Source organism: Arachis hypogaea, chromosome 3 (genome assembly GCF_003086295.3).
Source record: "Arachis hypogaea cultivar Tifrunner chromosome 3, arahy.Tifrunner.gnm2.J5K5, whole genome shotgun sequence".
In the NCBI taxonomy this organism is placed as follows: domain Eukaryota; kingdom Viridiplantae; phylum Streptophyta; class Magnoliopsida; order Fabales; family Fabaceae; genus Arachis; species Arachis hypogaea.
The window spans coordinates 26,139,374-26,155,555 of record NC_092038.1 but is presented as its reverse complement, the minus strand read 5'-3'; the positions used below and the strand labels follow the sequence as shown (position 1 = coordinate 26,155,555).

General features: G+C 39.2%; 1 non-coding gene across 1 annotated transcript; it reads left to right on the top strand.

Moving 5' to 3' along the window:
- Positions 1–6,169: 6,169 nt before the first annotated feature.
- On the top strand, positions 6,170–6,277 carry LOC112793931 (small nucleolar RNA R71). The gene has a single exon (XR_003198618.1). It is a non-coding gene; the product is annotated as a small nucleolar RNA R71 (small nucleolar RNA).
- The last annotated feature ends 9,905 nt before the right edge of the window (positions 6,278–16,182 follow it).

Below are 16,182 nucleotides of genomic sequence, written 5' to 3'. Positions count from 1 at the left end.
ACGCTCAATTGCATTCTCAACTCTTTATCACAACTTCGCACAACTAACCAGCAAGTGCACTGGGTCGTCCAAGTAATAAACCTTACGCGAGTAAGGGTCGATCCCACAGAGATTGTTGGTATGAAGCAAGCTATGGTCATCTTGTAAATCTCAGTCAGGCAGATTCAAATGGTTATAGGTGATTTATGAATAAAGCATAAAATAAAGATAGAGATACTTATGCAATTCATTGGTGAGAATTTCAGATAAGCGTATGGAGATGCTTTGTCCCTTCCGTCTCTCTGCTTTCCTACTGTCTTCATCCAATCCTTCTTACTCCTTTCCATGGCAAGCTGTATGTTGGGCATCACCATTGTCAATGGCTACAGTCCCGTCCTTTCAGTGAAAATGTTCAACGCGCTCTGTCACAGCATGGTCGGTTCTCGATCATGTCGGAATAGAATACAGTGATTCTTTTGCGTCTGTCATTAACGCCCCACAATCGCGAGTTTGAAGCTCGTTACAGTCATTCAATCCTTGAATCCTACTCAGAATACCACAGACAAGGTTTAGACCTTCCGGATTCTCTTGAATGCCGCCATCAATTCTAGCTTATACCACGAAGATTCTGATTAAGGAACCCAAGAGATAAACATTCAAGCCTTGTTTGCTTGTAGAACGGAAGTGGTTGTCAGGCACGCATTCATAAGTGAGAATGATGATGAGCGTCACATAATCATCACATTCATCATGTTCTTGGGTACAAATGAATATCTTAGAACAAGAATAAGCTGAATTGAATAGAAGAACAATAGTAATTGCATTAATACTCGAGGTACAGCAGAGCTCCACACCTTAATCTATGGTGTGTAGAAACTCCACCGTTGAAAATACATAAGAACAAGGTCTAGGCATGGCCAAATGGCCAGCCTCCCAAAGAGGCTTCAATCATAAAAACATGATCAAAAGATTCAAGTGATCAAAAGACGAAAATACAATAGCAAAAGGTCCTACTTATAGAGAACTAGTAGCTAGGGTTTACAGAAATGAGTAAATGACATAAAAATCCACTTTCGGGCCCACTTGGTGTGTGATTGGGCTGAGCATTGAAGAATTTTCGTGTAGAGACTCTTCTTGGAGTTAAAAGCCAGCTTTTGTGCCAGTTTGGGCGTTTAACTCCCATTCTTGTGCCAGTTACGGCGTTTTACGCCAAAATTCTTGAGCTGACTTGGAATGCCTGTTTGGACCATCAAATCTCGGGCAAAGTATGAACTATTATACATTACTGGAAAGCCCAGAATGTCTAATTTCCAACGCAGTTGAGAGTGCGCCAATTGGGCTTTTGTAGCTCCAGAAAATCCACTTTGAGTGCAGGGAGGTCAGAATCCAACAGCATCTGCAGTCCTTTTTAGCCTCTGAATTAGATTTTTGCTCAGGTCCCTCAATTTCAGCCAGAAAATACCTGAAATCATAGAAAAACACACAAACTCATAGTAAAGTCTAGAAAAGTGAATTTTAACTAAAAACTAATAAAAATATAATAAAAAACTAACTAAAACATACTAAAAACATACTAAAAACAATGCCAAAAAGCGTATAAATTATCCACTCATCACAACACCAAACTTAAATTGTTGCTTGTCCCCAAGCAACTGAAGATAAAGTGAGATAAAAAGAAGAGAATATGCAATGAATTCCAAAAACATCTATGAAGATCAGTATTAATTAGATGAGCGGGGCTTTTAGCTTTTTGCCTCTGAACAGTTTTGGCATCTCACTTTATCCTTTGAAATTCAGAATGATGGGCTTCTATAGGAACTCAGAATCCAGATAGTGTTATTGATTCTTCTAGTTAAGTATGATGATTCTTGAACATAGCTACTTTATGAGTCTTGGCCGTGGCCCAAAGCACTCTGTCTTCCAGTATTACCACCGGATACATACATGCCACAGACACATAACTGGGTGAACCTTTTCAGATTGTGACTCAGCTTTGCTAAAGTCCCCAATTAGAGGTGTCCAGGGTTCTTAAGCACACTCTTTTTGTCTTGGATCACAACTTTATTATTTTTTTTCTTCTTTTTTCGTTTTTTTTTTGAATTCACTGCTTTTTCTTGCTTCAAGAATCATTTTTATGATTTTTCAGATCCTCAGTAACATGTCTCCTTTTTCATCATTCTTTCAAGAGCCAACATTCATGAACAACAAATTCAAAAGATATATGCACTGTTCAAGCATACATTCAGAAGTCAAAGTATTGCCACCACATCAAAATAATTAATCTGCTATAAAATTCAAAATTCATGCAATTCTTCTCTTTTTCAATTAAGAACATTTTTCATTTAAGAAAGGTGATGGATTCATAGGACATTCATAACTTTAAGGCATAGACACTAAGACACTAATGATCATAAGACACAAACGTAGATGATGAACATAAGCATAAAAATTCGAAAAACAGGAAAATAAAGAACAAAGAGATTAAAGAACGGGTCTACCTTAGTGATGGCGGCGTGTTCTTCCTCTTGAAGATCTTATGGAGTGCTTAAGCTCCTCAATGTCTCTTCCTTGCCTTTGTTGCTCCTCTCTCATGACTCTTTGATCTTCTCTAATTTCATGGAGGAAAATGGAATGTTCTTGGTGCTCCACCCTTAGTTGTCCCATGTTGGAACTCAATTCTCCTAGGGAGGTGTTGATTTGCTCCCAATAGTTTTGTGGAGGAAAGTGCATCCCTTGAGGTATCTCAGGGATTTCATGGTGAGTAGGATCTCTTGTTTGCTCCATCCTTTTCTTAGTGATGGGCTTGTCTTCATCAATAAGGATGTCTCCCTCTATGTCAATTCCAACTGAATAACAGAGGTGACAAATGAGATGAGGGAAAGCTAACCTTGCCAAGGTAGAGGACTTGTCCGCCACCTTATAAAGTTCTTGGGATATAACCTCATGAACTTCTACTTCCTCTCCAATCATGATGCTATGAATCATGATGGCCCGGTCTATAGTAACTTTGGACCGGTTGCTAGTGGGAATGATTGAGTGTTGGATAAACTCCAACTATCCTCTAGCCACGGGCTTGAGGTCATGCCTTCTCAGTTGAACCGGCTTCCCTCTTGAATCTCTCTTCCATTGAGCGCCCTCTTCACAAATGTCTATGAGGACTTGGTCCAACCTTTGATCAAAGTTGACCCTTCTAGTGTAAGGGTGTTCATCTCCTTGCATCATGGGCAAGTTGAATGCCAACCTTACATTTTCCGGACTAAAATCCAAGCATTTCTCCCGAACCATTGTAAGCCAATTCTTTGGGTCCGGGTTCACACTTTGATCATGGTTCTTGGTGATCCATGCATTGGCATAGAACTCTTGAACCATTAAGATTCTGACTTGTTGAATGGGGTTGGTAAGAACTTCCCAACCTCTTCTTCGGATCTCATGTTGGATCTCTGGATATTCACTCTTTTTAAGTTTGAAAGGGACCTCGGGGATTACCTTTTTCATGGCCACAACTTCATAGAAGTGGTCTTGATGCACCCTTGAGATGAATCTCTCCATCTCCTATGACTCGGAAGTGGAAGCTTTTGCCTTCTCTTTCCTCTTTCTAGAGGTTTCTCCGGCCTTAGATGCCATAAATGGTTATGGAAAAACAAAAAGCAATGCTTTTACCACACCAAACTTAGAAGTTTTGCTCGTCCTCGAGCAAAAGAAGAAAGAAGAGAGTAGAAGAAGAAGAAATAGAGGAGATGGAGGTGGCTTTGTGGTTCGGCCAAGGGGGAGAAGTAGTGTTTTGGTTGTGTGAAAATGAAGGAGTGAAGATGGGTTTATATAGGGGTGGAGTGAGGGGTAGGGTTCGGTCATGTGAGGGTGGGTTGGGAGGGAAAGTGGTTTGAATTTGAATGGTGAGGTAGGTGAGGTTTTATGAAGGATGGATGTGAGTGGTGATGAGAATAGTGGGATTTGATAGGTGAGGGGTTTTTTGGGGAAGAGGTGTTGAGGTGATTAGTGAATGGGTGAAGAGGAGAGAGAGTGGTGGGGTAGGTGGGGATCCTGTGGGATCCACAGATCCTGAGGTGTCAAGGAAAATTCATCCCTGCACCAAGTGGCGAGCAAAAATGCTCATTCTGCCAATTCTGGCATTAAACGCCGGGCTGGTGCCCATTTCTAGCGTTTAACGCCAGCTTCTTGCCCCTTCCTGGCATTTAACGCTAGTCTGGTGCCCCTTTCTGGCGTTAAACGCCCAGAATGGTGCCAGAATGGGCGTTAAACGCCCATTTGCTGCCCTTACTGGCGTATAAACGCCAGCAAGTTTTCCTCCAGGGTGTGCTATTTTTCTTTCTATTTTTCATGCTGTTCTTGCTTTTTTCAATTGATTTTGTGACTTCCCATGATCATCAACCTACAGAAAACATAAAATAACAAAGGAAATATAGATAAATATAACATTGGGTTGCCTCCCAACAAGCGCTTCTTTAATATCAGTAGCTTGACAGTGGGCTCTCATGGAGCCTCACAGATACTCAGAGCAATGTTGGAACCTCCCAACACCAAACTTAGAGTTTGAATGTGGGAGTTCAACACTAAACTTAGAATTTGGTTGTGGCCTCCCAACACCAAACTTAGAGTTTGACTGTGGGGGCTCTGTTTGACTCTTTTTTGAGAGAAGCTCTTCATGCTTCCTCTCCATGGTTGCAGAGGGATATCATTGAGCCTTAAACACAAGGGATTCTTCATTCACTTGAATGATCAATTCTCCTCTGTCAACATCAATCACAGCCTTTGCTGTGGCTAGGAAGGGTCTGCCAAGGATGATAGATTCATCCATGCACTTCCCAGTCTCTAGGACTATGAAATCAGCAAGGATGTAATGGTCTTCAACTTTTACCAGAACATCCTCTACAAGTCCATAAGCTTGTTTTCTTAAATTGTCTGCCATCTCTAGTGAGATTCTTGCAGCTTGTACCTCAAAGATCCCTAGATTCTCCATTACAGAGAGAGGCATAAGGTTTATGCTTGACCCTAGGTCACACAGAGCTTTCTTGAAGGTCACGGTGCCTATTGTACAAGGTATTGAGAACTTCCCAGGGTCCTGTCTCTTTTGAGGTAGTTTCTGCCTAGACAAGTCAGCCAGTTCTTTGGTGAGTAGAGGGGGTTCATCCTCCCAAGTCTCATTACCAAATAACTTGTCATTTAGCTTCATGATTGCTCCAAGGTACTTAGCAACTTGCTCTTTAGTGACATCTTCATCCTCTTCAGAGGAAGAATACTCATCAGAGCTCATGAATGGCAGAAGTAAATCCAATGGAATCTCTATGGTCTCAGTGTGAGCCTCAGATTCCCATGGTTCCTCATTAGGGAACTCATTGGAGGCCAGTGGACGTCCATTGAGGTCTTCCTCAGTAGCGCTCACTGCCTCTTTCTCCTCTCCAAGTTCGGCCATGTTGATGGCCTTGCACTCTCCTTTTGGATTCTCTTCTGTATTGCTTGGAAGAGTACTAGGAGGGAGTTCAGTAACTTTCTTACTCAGCTGACCCACTTGTGCCTCCAAGTTTCTAATGGAGGACCTTGTTTCAGTCATGAAACTTTGAGTGGTTTTGATTAGATCAGAGACCATGGTTGCTAAGTCAGAGTGGCTCTGCTTAGAATCCTCTGTCTGTTGCTGAGAAGATGATGGAAAAGGCTTGCCATTGCTAAACCTGTTTCTTCCACCATTATTGTTATTGAAACCTTGTTGAGGTCTCTGTTGATCCTTCCATGAGAGATTTGGATGATTTCTTTATGAAGGATTATAGGTGTTTCCATAGGGTTCTCCCATGTAATTCACCTCTTCCATTGAAGGGTTCTCAGGATCATAAGCTTCTTCTTCAGATGAAGCATCCTTAGTACTGCCTGGTGCAGCTTGCATTCCAGACAGACTTTGAGAAATCATATTGACTTGCTGAGTCAATATTTTGTTCTGAGCCAATATGGCATTCAGAGTATCAATCTCAAGAACTCCTTTCTTCTGATTCGTCCCATTGTTCACAGGATTCCTTTCAGAAGTGTACATGAATTGGTTATTTGCAACCATTTCAATGAGTTCTTGAGCTTCTGCAGGCATCTTCTTCAGATGAAGAGATCCTCCAGCAGAGCTATCCAATGACATCTTGGACAGTTCAGACAGACCATCATAGAAGATACCTATGATGCTCCACTCAGAAAGCATGTCAGAAGGACACTTTCTGATCAATTGTTTGTATCTTTCCCAAGCTTCATAGAGGGATTCACCTTCCTTCTGTCTAAAGGTTTGGACTTCCACTCTAAGCTTACTCAATTTTTGAGGTGGAAAGAACTTTGCCAAGAAGGCATTGACTAGCTTTTCCCAAGAGTTCAGGCTTTCTTTAGGTTGTGAGTCCAACCATATCCGAGCTCTGTCTCTTATAGCAAAAGGGAATAGCATAAGTCTGTAGACCTCAGGGTCAACCCCATTGGTCTTAACAGTGTCACAGATTTGCAAGAATTCAGCTAAAAACTGATGAGGATCTTCCAATGAAAGTCCATGGAACTTGCAATTCTGTTGCATTAGAGAAACTAATTGAGGCTTAAGCTCAAAGTTGTTTGCTCCAATGGCAGGGATAGAGATGTTTCTCCCATAGAAGTCGGGAGTAGGTGTAGTAAAGTCACCCAGCACCTTCCTTGCATTGTTGGCATGGTTATTGTTTTCGGCTGCCATGTCTTCTTCTTGTTTGAAGATTTCTATTAGGTCCTCTACAGAGAGTTGTGCTTTAGCTTCTCTTAGCTTTCGTTTCAAGGTCCTTTCAGGTTCAGGGTCAGCCTCAACAAGAATGCTTTTGTCTTTGCTCCTGCTCATATGAAAGAGAAGAGAACAAGAAAATATGGAATCCTCTATGTCACAGTATAGAGATTCCTTGAGGTGTCAGAGGAAAAGAAAAATAGAAGGAAGAGGTAGAAGAATTCGAACTTAGAAAGATAGAGTTCGAATTGCACATGTTAGTCCATAAATAGAAGGATGTGAGAAGAAGGGAAGAATTTTCGAAAATAAATTAAAAAAGATTTTAAAAACATTTTGAAAAATTGATTGATGATTTTCGAAAACTAAGATTGAGAAAGAAGTAAAGTGATTTTTGAAAAAGATTTTGAAATTAAAAATAAAAAAGATATGATTGAAAACTTATTTTGAAAAAGATGTGATTAAAAAGATATGATTGAAAAGATATGATTTGGAAAAATAATTTAAAAAGATTTGATTTTTAAAATCAATGACTTGGCTAACAAGAAAAGATATGATTCGAACATTAAACCTTTCTCAACAGAAATGGCAACATACTTGAAATATTGAATCAAATCATTAATTGTTAGCAAGTATTTTTGAAAATGGAAAGAAATTGATTTTGAAAATATATGATTGAAAAGATATGATTTGAAAAAGATTTGATTTTGAAAAATTTTGAAAACTTGAAAAAAATTTGAATTGAAAACAAAATCTTCCCTCTTGTGCCATCCTGGCGTTAAACGCCCAGAATGGTATCCATTCTGGCGTTTAACGCCCAAAATTCTACCCTTTTGGGCGTTAAACGCCCAGCCAGGTACCCTGGCTGGCGTTTAAACGTCAATTTTCCTTCTTCACTGGGCGTTTTGAACGCCCAGCTTTTTCTGTGTAATTCCTCTGCTGAATGTTCTGAATCTTCAATCCTCTGTATTATTGACTTGAAAAGACACAAATTAAAATTTGTATGGATTTTTAATAATGAGGAATAATCAAAATGAAACTAAGATCAAATAAACAATGCATGCAGGACACCAAACTTAGAATTTATATACTACTGACACTAACAAATTGAGAATGTATATGAGAAACAACAAAACACACAAGGCAAGAGAATTTCAAGATCAGAGCAAGTAAATCATCAAGAACAACTTGAAGATCAATGAAGACACATGATTGAATTCAAAGAATGCATACAATTGACACCAAACTTAAAATGAGACACTAGACTCAACAAGAAACATAAAATATTTTTGGTTTTTATGACTGTGTAATTTTTTTGGATTTTTCGAAAATTATATGGAGAAGGAAATAAAGAGATTCAAAATTTTTAATAAGAATTCCAGGAATCATGCAATGTTAGTCTAAAGCTTTAGTCTAAAGGAATTAGACATGGCTAGCCAAGTTTCAGCAGGACATTACATTCAAGAGATAAATTGATGAAGATCAATCAGCTTTGGTGATGATGAGAACATCACCTTAAAACACTAGAATTCATTCTTAAAAATTCTGAAAAATACCTAATCTAAGCAACAAGATGAACCGTCAGTTGTCCAAACTCAAACAATCTCCGACAACGGCGCCAAAAACTTGGTGCACGAAATTGTGATCATCAATGGCGCCATCAACATGGTACGCTCAATGGCAATATCAACTCTTTATCACAACTTCGCACAACTAACCAGCAAGTGCACTGGGTCGTCCAAGTAATAAACCTTACGCGAGTAAGGGTCGATCCCACGGAGATTATTGGCATGAAGCAAGCTATCGTCATCTTGTAAATCTCAGTCAGGCAGATTCAAATGGTTATAGGTGATTTATGAATAAAGCATAAAATAAAGATAGAGATACTTATGCAATTCATTGGTGAGAATTTCAGATAAGCGTATGGAGATGCTTTGTCCCTTCCGTCTCTCTGCTTTCATACTGTCTTCATCCAATTCTTCTTACTCCTTTCCATGGCAAGCTGTATGCTGGGCATCACCATTGTCAATGGATACAGTCCCGTCCTCTCAGTGAAAATGTTCAACGCGCTCTGTCACAGCACGGCTATTCAGCTGTCGGTTCTCGATCATGTCGGAATAGAATACAGTGATTCTTTTGCGTCTGTCACTAACGCCCCACAATCGCGAGTTTGAAGCTCGTCACAGTCATTCAATCCTTGAATCCTACTCAGAATACCACAGACAAGGTTTAGACCTTCCGAATTCTCTTGAATGCCGCCATCAATTCTAGCTTATACCACGAAGATTCTGATTAAGGAACCTAAGATATAAACATTCAAGCCTTGTTTGCTTGTAGAACGGAAGTGGTTGTCAGGCACGCATTCATAAGTGAGAATGATGATGAGCGTCACATAATCATCACATTCATCATGTTCTTGGGTATGAATGAATATCTTAGAACAAGAATAAGCTGAATTGAATAGAAGAACAATAGTAATTGCATTAATACTCGAGGTACAGCAGAGCTCCACACCTTAATCTATGGTGTGTAGAAACTCCACCGTTGAAAATACATAAGAACAAGGTCTAGGCATGGCCGAATGGCCAGCCTCCCAAAGAGGGTTCAATCATAAAAACATGATCAAAAGATTCAAGTGATCAAAAGACGAAAATACAATAGCAAAAGGTCCTACTTATGGAGAACTAGTAGCTAGGGTTTACAGAAATGAGTAAATGACATAAAAATCCACTTCCGGGCCCACTTGGTGTGTGCTTAGACTGAGCATTGAAGCATTTTCGTATAGAGACTCTTGTTGGAGTTAAACGCCAGCTTTTGTGCCAGTTTGGGCGTTTAACTCCCATTCTTGTGCCAGTTCCGGCGTTTTACGCCAGAATTCTTGAGCTGAATTGGAACGCCTATTTGGACCATCAAATCTCGAGCAAAGTATGGACTATTATACATTGCTGGAAAGCCCAGGATGTCTACTTTCCAACGCAGTTGAGAGCGCGCCAATTGGGCTTCTGTAGCTCCAGAAAATCCACATCGAGTGCAGAGAGGTCAGAATCCAACAACATCTGCAGTCCTTTTTAGCCTCTGAATCAGATTTTTGCTCAGGTCCCTCAATTTCAGCCAGAAAATACCTGAAATCACAGAAAAACACACAAACTCATAGTAAAGTCCAGAAAAGTGAATTTTAACTAAAAACTAATAAAAATATAATAAAAACTAACTAAAACATACTAAAAACATACTAAAAACAACGCCAAAAAGCGTATAAATTATCCCCTCATCAATGGGCCTTGATCTCATTCTAGGTTTGGATTGGTTATCAAAGAACCATGTTTTGCTCCAATGTTCTGAAAGATCGTTGCATTTTATGTCGGAAGGGTCAAAAGGACCAGTGGTGACGAAGGGATACTATCTGAACTCCCTTGTGGTAAACTGTAGTGGGAGTGAATGTCAGGGTTTTATGTTGTTAGCTGCAAATATATTAGGTTTAGGAGAAAAGTTTGAATCAGATTCCAGTTGTGAACAAATTTTCAAAAGTATTTCTCGAATATATTCTTGAATTTTTCCCTTATCGAGTAATCGAGTTTGCGATTGAGTTGGTGCCTAGGGCAGGACCAATCTCGATTGTCCCTTACTGAATGTCACCGTTGGAGATGGCTGAACTTAAGGCTCAGCTGGAGAAATTAATGAGCAAAACCTTCATCCGGCCAAATCTTTCTCCGTGGGAAGCACCGGTGCTATTGGTGAAGAAAAATGATGGAAGTATGCGACTGTGCGTGGATTATAGACAATTAAACAAAGTCACAGTGAAGAACAAATACCCATTTCCAAGAATCGATGACCTGATGCGCCAATTGCATGGAGCTGAAGTATTTTCTAAGATTGACTTGAGGTCTAGTTATCACCAGATAAGAGTAAGATCCGAAAACTGTTTTCAGAACCCGCTATTGCCACTATGAATACACGGTAATGCCATTTGGGTTAACCAATGCCCCGGCGGTGTTTATAGACTAATGAACCAGATCTTCTGTCCTTTCTTGGACAATTTTGTCATCATATTCATTGATGACATCCTAATCTATTCCAGAACTAAAGAGGATCATACAAAACATTTGCGGATCGTGCTACAGATTCTGAAAGAACGAAAGTTGTATGCTAAACTTTCTAAGTGTGAATTCTAGAAGAATAAGGTAAAATTTCTCGGACATATGGTAAGTCAGCAAGGAATAGTTGTGGATCCTGCTAAAGTTGAGGCAGTTATGGATTGGGGGCGATCATCCTCAGTGACAGAAATCGAGAGCTTCTTAGGTTTGGTGGGCTATTACCGGAGGTTTATCAAAAGCTTTTCACAACTTGCATTGCCTTTGACTAAGCTAATCAGAAAGGATGCAACATTTTTCTGGAGGTCAGAATGCGAGGAAAGTTTTCAAACTTTGAAGCAGAAACTAACTATTACGCCTGTACTTGTGTTACCTGGGACTAATGAGCCTTTTAAGGTATATAGTGACACGTCATTGAAAGGCCTGGGGTGTATGTTGATGAAACACCGTAATGTCGTGGCATATGCTTCTCGATAGTTGAGACCGCACGAAATGAACTATCCAACTCAGGATCTAAAACTCGCTGCGGTTGTGTTTGCTCTGAAATTCTGGAAGCATTGTCTATATGGAGTCAAGTTTCAAGTTTTCTCTGATCACAAGAGTTTGAGGTATCTTTTCGATCAGAAGGAACTGAATATGCGCTAGAGGAGTTGGATAGAGCTGCTGAAAGATTATGACTTTGAACTAAATTACCATCCAGGAAAAACTAATGTCGTGGCTGATGCTTTAAGCCGGAAATCATTATATGCCGCATGGATGATGCTGGAAAAGGAAAGGTTGCTGAAGCAGTTTGAAGATTCGAATTTGGGCGTAAGGGAAGTAGCAAGTGAGGTATGTTTGAGTCAGTTGCACGTCTTGAGTGACTTTAAGGTTGAGATTCAGAAAGCTCAGCTTAATGATCAGGAGATGCGAAAAATGTTACAAACAGTTGAACAGAAAAAACCTGAAGAGATCACACAAGATAGAGAAGGAGTGTGGAGGTATAAGGGAAGAATTTGCGTACCAAATGTAGAGAACTTGAGGCAACATGTGTTAACAGAAGCTCACCAAAGCAAGTTTTCAATCCATCCATGACCTAAGACGATGTTCTGGTGGCCAAGAACGAAAAGCAATATGGCGCTACACGTTTCTAAGTGTCTAACCTGCCAGAAAGTCAAAATTGAACACTAGAAACCATCCGGTACCCTACAACCTTTGAAAATTTCTCAATTGAAGTGGGAAAGTATCGCAATGGATTTCATGTCGGGTTTGCCGAGGACTAAGGCTGGATTTGACGCTATTTGGGTGATTGTGGATCGACTGACAAAGTCGGCTCACTTTTTGCCCGTCTGGATGAATTATACCTTGGAGGAGCTAGCATGCTTGTACATCAAGGAGATTGTAAGGTTGCATGGTATGCCGACTACCATAATCTCTGACAGATATCCTCATTTCACTTTGAGATTCTGAGGAGCGTTCCATCAAGCATTAGGAACTCAGTTGAGTTTAAGTATAACGTACCATCCTCAAACCGATGGCCAATCAGAGAGGACCATTCAAAACCTAGAAGACATGTTGAGGGCTTGTGTCCTGGATCAACCGGTGAGTTGGGATCGATATTTGACACTTCATGTAACTCCGGTCAGGATCGATGGCACCGGTGTGAAGAGACTGCGCAGAAAAGAAGTTTCATTGGTTAAAGTTGCTTGGAGTTGGGCTGGAATTGAAGAACACACCTGGGAACTCGAATCCGAAATGAAAAAGGTCTACCCACATCTCTTTTCAAGTAACTGAATCTGAATTTTGAGGACAAAATTCTTAATTAAATGAGTAGGATGTAAACCCTGCATAATTAGTGAATAATTAGTCAATAAATTAATTATTAATAAAAAGAATTAGGAAACTAAATTTTATTAATCCAAAGAGATAAAAAAATTAAAAATACAAATTTCGGCACTAATTTTAAGGATTTTGGCCCAAAATCAGGCTATCGGGCCAAACCAGTTGAATCAGGCCCAAACCAGGCCCATGCCACAATATATATAACATGAAATTCAGCTCTTCTTCCCCTATTAGATGAGAATCACGCTGAAAGCGGGGGTCGAGAATGAAGAAGGAACACCAAACCCTTGTTTCAATTTCAATTCACCAACTCTCAATCTGGAGCTCCGATCGCCGCACCGTCTGCGACCACTGTGTTGAGCTCTACAAAACGCATTGAACAATTTGGTAGGTAAGTCTCGGTTTCTCTTCCAACTGCTTACCCCCTCATTTTCGAAAAAATTGAGCAATTGTGTTAAGATTTTGTTGAATTTTGGTGTTTGGATCAAACTAGCTTTATGGACTTGCCGGATCTTGTCCCAAATTTCTATTGGTAAGGTAAAAAACCTTTAACTCTTATGAATCATTAATAATTATGAGCTCTAAGTTGATTTTGAGAAATATTGTTTGGTGTTAGATTAAATTATAAGTGTTGGGGTCAAATTGGTGACGATAGAAGCTTGAATTTGGATCTTGGAGGCTGAGATTCTGTTTGGTAAGTGTTTGGTGCCTTGGGCATTAGTGAACCAGAGAAATTTGAGGTGCTTTGGAATTAGGGAGGAATCGGCCAAGGTATAGTTTTGGTTTCTCGTGGATAGTATATAATGTCATGAGAAAACTTAGGCTAGTTGACCGTAGGATAAGTTGGACCATGTGAATGTTGCTAAAGTTTAGTAATCTTGATGGGAATGTTGAGTTTGATTATGGTAATGTGATGAGCATAAATGATTATGATGAATGATGATGATGTGATGATAATACGATGAATTTTGTGAATTGTGTTGTATTGACTTGTGGATTGTGTGTGATGGAAATGCTAAGAATTGGGTGTTTGCATGTCGTGAAAAGAGATAGAATAGGTATGGAACTGTTCTGTATGCAATTGGTGTTGATTTCGGGTGTGAGTTATTGGATTTTGAATGGAAGTTGGAAAAATAGAGGTTTGGAATTTTTGTTGAAAATTTGATTTTTGACCGAATTTCGGTGGGTCATAACTCGGCTTTCGGACCCTCAAACTTTACCAAACTTATTTTAAGTGAAAATTGGGTCCATGAAGTTTATGTCGTTCGAAGAATGGACTAGAAATGAATTTAACAAAAACATTGTGCGCATCGGAAGTCTGGTGTGTAGAAGTGAATTCTGCAGGACTTAGCAGCTTTTTAACACTTTTGAGGGGCATGTGTATGCGAACACACGCGCGACACGGACCCTGGGATCTGCACAGACGTCCCGCGTATACAGGAGTGTGCATGCATACGCAGAATGGGAGAATTCGCAGGCTCGTGATGCGTGAGCATCTTTCCTACCTTTTCCTAGTGAATTTACATTTAATTTGTTAATTTTAATCAAGAATTAATTATCTTTTAGCCACTATGGATGCTACTTTGAGTCATGTGCAATTCTGTTTATTTTAGGTAGCATTCGGATGGATTTGATGGAGTTTTCACAGAAAAAGAGAAGAAGGCGAATGATGCTGTCAACCCTGACCTCTCTGCACTCAAACTTAAATAACTCAAGTTATAGAGGTTCAATTGATGTGATTCTAGTGGCATTGGAAAGCTAACTTTCAGAGCTTTCCAACAATATATAATAATTCGTACTTCTTCTCCATCAATTCGGCCAAGGCTGCGCCTAATTTGAGATTTCTCAAGTTAGGCATGGATTATTAAGGAATCAAGTGGTCCCTAACTCTCCAAGAAGCAAGCACACAATCTCCTATTAATTCAGATTTAAACTTTATTTTATTTAAAAATAGGAAAAGATATTATTTAGTTTTAGGAAATATATTTTACATTAATTAGGATTAGATATAAAAGGGAAAAGAATCACTTCTCTTCTCTTCTACCTCATTCCGCACTTTACAATTTACATGAATCCTTATTTTCTCTCTGAACCATGAGCAACTAAACCTCCACTGTTAAGGTTAGGAGCTCTATCTATTGTATGGATTGATAATATTATTTTTCTATTTTAATTCATGTACTGATTTATATTTCAAGAATTATTTTCGTTCTTTATCTTATGAATTTGGGTGGAACGGAAGTATGACCCTTGTTCTAATTGAGTTCTTGTATAACTTGGAAAAGCTATTTACTTGAACAAGAGCTTGAAAACATATTCTCCTAAATTTCTAATTATCTGGATTTAATGGGATACGTGATATATAATCCTCTTATATTTGGGTAATTAGGATTTTTGTGGCATATAAACTAGAATTGAACTAAACCCTCTAATTGGAATTAGGTGACCAAGGAATTAGCGGTTAATGAATTTTAGAGGAGACTAAAAAGGTCTAAGGAATTAGGGTTTAGTCACATATAGTTTGCCATGAATTAAATCTTGCATGATTAAAATAGTTAGTAAGAAAAGTAAATCCGGAAAATAGATATCTTTGAAGCCTTAACTATTTTTTTCCATATATTATTCACAACTTGTTTACTGCTTGCTTTATTAATTTTTTGAATTTACTGTTAATGCTGTTGAACTCTTAAAACACCATTTTCTGCTTGTCTGACTAAGTAAATCACTTGACCACTTTTGCTTAGTCCATCATCCTCGTGGGATCGACCCTCACTCACTTGAGGTATTACTTGGTACGACCCAGTGCACTTGCCGGTTAGTTTGTGGGTTATAAATTTGGCACCAGCTCACATATGCAGGCAGTGCCACACGACGAGGCAAGTTTTCCCTGCCCAAGGGGCTCCAATATGTAGACAAGTGTCGTGTACGCGAGAATGGCAAATGACACCTCCCTGTATGCAAAATATGGCATGCGTACGCGGAACCCCTGTTTTTGGGAAAAGTAGATTTTTGTGATTTCAACATATTTTCTAACATCCAAACCTCTACGGTTACCTCCTAAAGTCCCAAATCATAGAGAGAGGGGGTAAACTTAGAGAAGGAGTTAACTTGATGATGAAGAAAGGTTTGAAGTAATGATTTATGGTCGAGGAAGTGCGAAATAATGATGATGTTATGAATGTTGACAGAATTGATGATGAATGATTGATATTAAATTATTACTGCCTTATGTACTTCCACTTATCTGAGATATGAGTTTTCATAGGTAGATGCAGTGGCTAGCCATCACTTGCTCCAAGTTGAGACTCGATACTCTGTTGACCGTAAGTCGCAAGATGTGGTCGGGCACTTTAACGCCCCGAAAATTCCTCCAATGAGATGTAATTTTGATGATATATATATATATATATATATATATATATATATATATATATATATATATATATATACTCTTGGTGATGCTCATACGAAGGGACTCTCTAGGGTTAGCTACCGAACATGTCGGGTTTGGCTATATAACTGACATATGATATCATCAGTCATAGAGTAGGTTTACATCATGTATATTTG